Genomic DNA, 6,100 nt, shown 5'->3' with positions numbered 1-6,100 from the left:
TGGGGAGGCCTCAGAGTCATGGCAGAAGGTGAAAGGCAGGGAGGAACAAGTCACATCTTACATGGATGTCTGCAGCAAAGAGAGAGAGAGCTTGTGTAGGGAAACTCCCATTTTTTAAAACCATCAGATCTCATGAGACTAATTCACTATCACAAGAACAGCATGGAAAAGACCCAACCCCATGATTCAATTACCTCCCAACGGGTCCCTCCCATGACACATGGGAATTGTTGGGAGTTACAATTCAAGATGAGATTTGGGTGGGGACAGACACAACCAAACCATATCATAATAGTTCTCAGCCTCGGCTGTACATTGAAATCATCTGGGGAGCTTTTAAAAACCCCAATGTATAGGTAGGTGAAGTTGCTCATGCCTGTAATCCTAGCACTTTGGGAGGCCGAGGTGGGAGAATCACCTGAGGCCCAGAGTTTAAAACCAACCTGGACAACACAGTGAGACCCCAATCTCCATAAAACTAAAAGAAAAATTAGCTGGCATGGTGGTGTGTGCCTAAAGGCCAGGGCAGGAGGATCACTTGAGTCTAGGAGTTTGAGGTTGCAGTGAACTATGATCCTACCACCAGCCAGAGTGACAGAGAAAAACCCTATCTCTAAGAAAAAAATGAAAACAAACAAACAAAAAACCAATGTCCAGGCTGCAGCCTAGACCAATTCAATCAGAATCCCTGAGGGTGGTATCAAAAATTCTAAGAGTCTGGCCTTCCTAGGAGATTCCAATGGATACCCAAGAGTGGCTACTCTAAAAACACAAATTTTATTTTGTCAATTCTTCTTTCCCTATTTTCTGAGAGCCTGTAGAAAGGTGCCACATAGCACCCATATGACCAATACCTACCTGGGCTCTACCCTAGTGAGTCTGAGGTCATTATCCAGCTGTCCAGATTTTCGTTTTCTTTAAATGAGATTCAGAGGAATGTTTTAACTTTAAGTGTTGTCATTTGACTCATGAAATCCATTGAAGAATGATGTGTTTAAAAAAATACAACTAAAGAAATGATGTTTTAACTGATCTACCAGAATTGGTACAACAGTAACAGATTAATACTACCTGCTCTGCAATTCAAATTTAAAAGCCAAATGCTAAGTCTTTAAAATTAAGTTGTAATTTTTGGAGAGTTTGGTCCTAGTTCTGACTGACCTCATGGAAAACCACAGATCTTAGTTTTATTTTAACAGAATGAACAAATGCAGTGTTTTACATGGACACAAAGAAGGGAACAATAGGCACTGGGGCCCGCTGTGGTTGGAGACAGAGGATAGAAAAACTACATATTGAGTACTGTGTTTATTACCCGGATGATGAAATAATCTGGGCCAAGCGTGGTTGCTCACGCCTGTGATCTCAGCACTTTGGGAGGCCAAGGTGGGTGGATCACTTGAGGTCAGGAGTTCGAAACCAGCCTGGCCAACATGGTGAAACCCCCTCTCTACTAAAAATTTAAAAAAATTAGCCAGGCATGGTGACAGGTGCCTGTAATCCCAGCTACTTGGGAGGCTGAGGCAGGAGAATCACTTGAACCCAGAGATGGAGGTTGCAGTGAGCAGAGATTGTGCCACTGCACTTCAGCCTGGGTGACAGAGCAAGATTCCGTCTTGAAAAAAAAAGAAAAAAAAGAAAGAGAGAAGGAAATCATCTGTACAGCCAACTCATGTGACATGCAACTGACCTATGTAACACACCTGCACATGTACCTCTGACCCTAAAATAAACATTTTAAAAATGCAGTGTTTTAGACTATCTAATTTGTGCCAGGCGTTGTGGCAGACCCCGGGGACACGATGGCATGTAAGATGCACAAAGCCACTGTTCTCGTGGTTCTGATCACTTAGCAGTAATGAGGCGTGAATTCTGAGAATACACATAAAAGCCACAAACATTCTTCAACATAATTGAGAAATCCATCCTAGCCTACAGACTTGAAAAAGAAGAGCACTTAGCCCCAGTTGTCAAAACTTAACACGTTGGCTCTAGATTATACTTTCCCTTACGGTAGATCACATATGTACTTCCCAGAAACCAATACCATTGATAAATAATTAGAAAAAGCAACAAGCATTTTCCCAAGCAAGATTCAAATTATACCAAATGCCTCCACTTAGGCATAATTTTCTCTAGTAGCACCTCAGTGATGTGCTTGTTAAAAATATATGCTCTTTATTTTATATTTAACAGGAAATGAAGTCAGCTTTGTCTTTAGGGCTAAATAAGCCTTTTGGCTCTAAAGGCCGACATACTCCTGGGCGTTCGCTGGGTTACAACAGATTGTGACTGAGTTGAAACGAGCCACAAGAATTTCTGAGCTGTTCCCCCTCTACCTGGGGCTCTACACCACAAAACACCTAATACTTGGAAGGGATATCTCTATGGTTTCAAAAAATAATTTGTTTGATAGGTTTCATATTCTTAGGTTTTTCTCCCCTTCTTCTTCTGTTTCTCTTTCAAAGTGGTTATTATTTCAAGCAAAATTTTGACGGTTTCCCTTTTCCCTTGAACTGCAACTGTAGACTACCTTTCTTTGAAAAATAAAAGTCAGGGCCGGGCACAGTGGCTCACGTCTGTAATCCCAGCACTTTGGGAGGCCGAGGTGGGTGGATCACCTGAAGGTCAGGAGTTCAAGACCAGCTTGGCCAACATGGTGAAACCCTGACCTCTACTAAAAATACAAAATATTAGCCGGGCGTGGAGGGGGGCACCTGTAATCCCAGCTACTTGGAAGGCTGAGGCAGGAGAATCACTTGAACCCGGGAGGGGGAGGCTGCAGTGAGCCGAGATCACAGCTCTGCAGCTCAGCCTGGGCAACAAGAGTGAAACTCCATCTCAAAAAAAAAAAAAAAAAAGAAAAGAAAAAGTCAGGCTCCCACATGGCAGGTCCTCTGCACCAACCTCCTGGGTGGTAGCCACGCAGGAAGGTGGCACAGGACCAATATGCAAGAAGCACAGGGTGCCTACACTGCTGCTGATTAATAGGGGTTGAAAATCAGGAATTCTTCCTTTCACATCTCCCAAGCCCTAGCTTCATTTAACTAGGTTTTCTAATTTGGAGACAGATAATTACCAAGTGACTTCATATAAGATGACACACATAGAGAGTTTCTACTGGACATCTATAGTAATGTTGCTGATAAAATAAGGTCTGACTCACTTCCTGAATTATGTATAAATTCAGTTCCTGAAAATAAACCCAGCATCCTAGGCAGTACACTGCTCTTGATCTGTTGATTTGACAAAGGAATTTTCATGAATTGCTGGGGTTGGAAAGAAACGCATCATTCTGGCTTTCTTGGCCCTAGTTCAAAATGTGAATATTCACATGCTACACTACAGGTTGGCAAGCTTTAAATAAGGAATAATTTGAAAATATTTTGCGGTTTGTATGAAAGAGACTTAATCTTGAGAATGAAAATTCTATAACGCTTCTTGGTCTTTTGGCTAAGACCAGGTGAAAATGCTATACAAATATATGTTCCTAGACTTTTATTAAATCTCTGAGCCAACTGTCTCCAATTTTTAAAAATCACATCTTCTATCAGTGAAAACATTTTTAGGTACATAATTCCTATATATACACACACACATATATGTATATATACACACATATGTATATGTACATATGTATATAAACACACACAAATAAAAGCTATAGGGAGAAGTAAAAATACAAGCAGAAGTCCTAGGGTTTTTTTCCTATCCCAGTGTATATTGCCTTGGAATCACTAATCATGCCAAAGTTACTGTATCTTAAAGGTGATAATAATAACAATTGACATTTATTGAATGCATATAATATGCTGGACTATACTAAGTATGTTACATATGTGATTTCATTAAATCCTCAAATGAATTACTAGGGTCTGAATGCTTACGTCCCCCCAAAATTCCTGTGTTGAAATCTAATCACTAATGTGATGGTTTTTGGATATGGAACCTTTGGGAAGTTATAGGTCAGGAAAGTGAAGCCCTCATGAATTGGGATTAGTGCCCTTATAAAACAGATCCCAGGTCAGACACAGTGGCTGATGCCTGTAATCTCAACACTTTGGAAGGCCGAGGTGGGCTGATTACTTGAGCTCAGGAGTTCAAGACCAGCCTGGCCAACATGGTGAAATCCTATCTCTACTAAAAATGTAAAAATTCGCCGGGCATGATAGTGTGTGCCTGTGATGCCAGCTACTCCGGAGGCTGAGGCAGGAGAATCGCTTGAGCCTGGGAGGCGAAGGTTGCAGTAAGCCGAGATTTTGCCACTACACTCCAGCCTGGGCAACAGAGTGAGATTCCATCCAAAAAAAAAAAAATAAATAAACAAAACAAAACAAAACAAACAAACAAAAAAGAGAACATTTTCTGATAGTGGTAGAGTTGGTTTCATTTTTGTTTTTTTTTTTTGGAGACAGGGTCTCAGGGTCTCCCTCTGTTATCCTGGCTGGAGTTCAGTGGCCTGATCACAGCTCAGTGCAGCCTGGACCTTTCTAGCTCACGTGATCCTCCTGCCTCTACCTCCTGAGTAGCTGGGACCACAGGTGCGTGCCACTACGCCTGGCTAATTTTCTTTTGAGAGATGAGGTCTCATGTTGCCCAGGCTGGTGTCGAACTCCTGAGCTCAGAAGATTCACTGTTCTCGGCGACCCAAAGTGCTAGGATTACAGGCGTGAGCCACCATGTCCGGCCTGGGAGAGTCAGTGTCTAACATACTACAGACCTGGCCTTTGCAAAGCTTGGTGGCTAGTCCCCCAAATGCCCAAGTGATTTTTCTCTTTATGATACAAATGGAAAACTACTTTACTCAACGAGACAAGTATGACCCTGATAGCGCAGTACAAAAAGAACAACATGCAAAGTCTTGAGAAGTAGAATCTATTTGCTGCTTTTTTTTGGGTAAATTAATTTCTGGATAGTCACGAATCAAAGAGACAAACCAACTGCACTGTCATCTGTTGCTTTTTTTTTCTGAAGCTGCTGAAAGCACTAATGATCAGGAGATTAGCTAACGCCTATTCTTTGAGCAAAAGGAAGCATTATTCTATCAGTGCCTCTACCGTCAGTGCCTCGTGCCTAACTATGACAAAGACTTCAATGAGAATAACTGGATGTCCTGGAGAAAAAAGAGAACATGAACAGGGAGGCAGGAGGTTATGACAAAATACCTTGCATGGATTTGCATAAGGTTCTACAGCTTACTAGCTATGTGACCTTTGGTGAATTGTGTTCCTTAACAGGGGGAGACAGGGTGCTTGTGGGCATAAGAGGAGGTGTGGGCTGTTGGCACTATTATCATCCAGGGAGGCTGCCACAGATTTGGGGAGGCTCAGGGATATGGGGGTAGGTCTACAGAACTGGCTACGGGAAACTGAGGAAGAATCCCTTTGTTATAGACTGAGTTGTGACCCTCCAATTCATAGGCGGAAGCCATAACCCCCAGTGTAAGTGCATTTGAATATATCGCCTTTAAAGTGGTAATGAAGGTTAATTGAGATCATAAGGATGAGGCCCTCATCTGACAGGAAAGGTGTCCTTTATTTAAAATTAAAATTTAAAATTTAGTTTCAGGGGGTACGTGTGCAGGTTTGTTACAAGGGTATATTGCATGATGTTGAGGTTTTGGCTTCTGTTGATCCCATCACCCAGATAGTGAATATGGTACTTCCAACAGGACGTTTTTCAGCCCTTGCCTCCCTCCCTCCATCTCTTTTTGAAGTCCCCAGTGTCTATTGTTTCCGTCTTTATGTTCGTGTGCACCCAAGATTTAGCTCTCACTTATAAGTGGCGGCATGCAGTGTTTGGTTTTCTGTTGCTGAGTTAGTTTGCCTAGGATAATGGCCTCCAGCTGCATCCATGATGCTGCAAAGGACACGATTTCACTCTTTTTATGGCTGCGTAGTATTCCGTGGTGTATAGGTGTCACATTTTTCTATTCTGAATAGTGCCGTGATACACATATGAGTACATTTTTGGTAGAAGTATTTATTTTCCTCTGGGTATATACCCCGTAATGAGATTACTGGGTCGAAGGGTGGTTCTATTTTTAGTTATTTAAGAAACCTCCAAACTGCTCTCCACCATAGCTGAACTAATTTACGTT

Source organism: Macaca fascicularis, chromosome 15, assembly GCF_037993035.2.
Source record: "Macaca fascicularis isolate 582-1 chromosome 15, T2T-MFA8v1.1".
Classification (NCBI taxonomy): domain Eukaryota; kingdom Metazoa; phylum Chordata; class Mammalia; order Primates; family Cercopithecidae; genus Macaca; species Macaca fascicularis.
The sequence above is the reverse complement of the archived record's forward strand: the minus strand, read 5'-3'. Positions refer to the sequence as shown.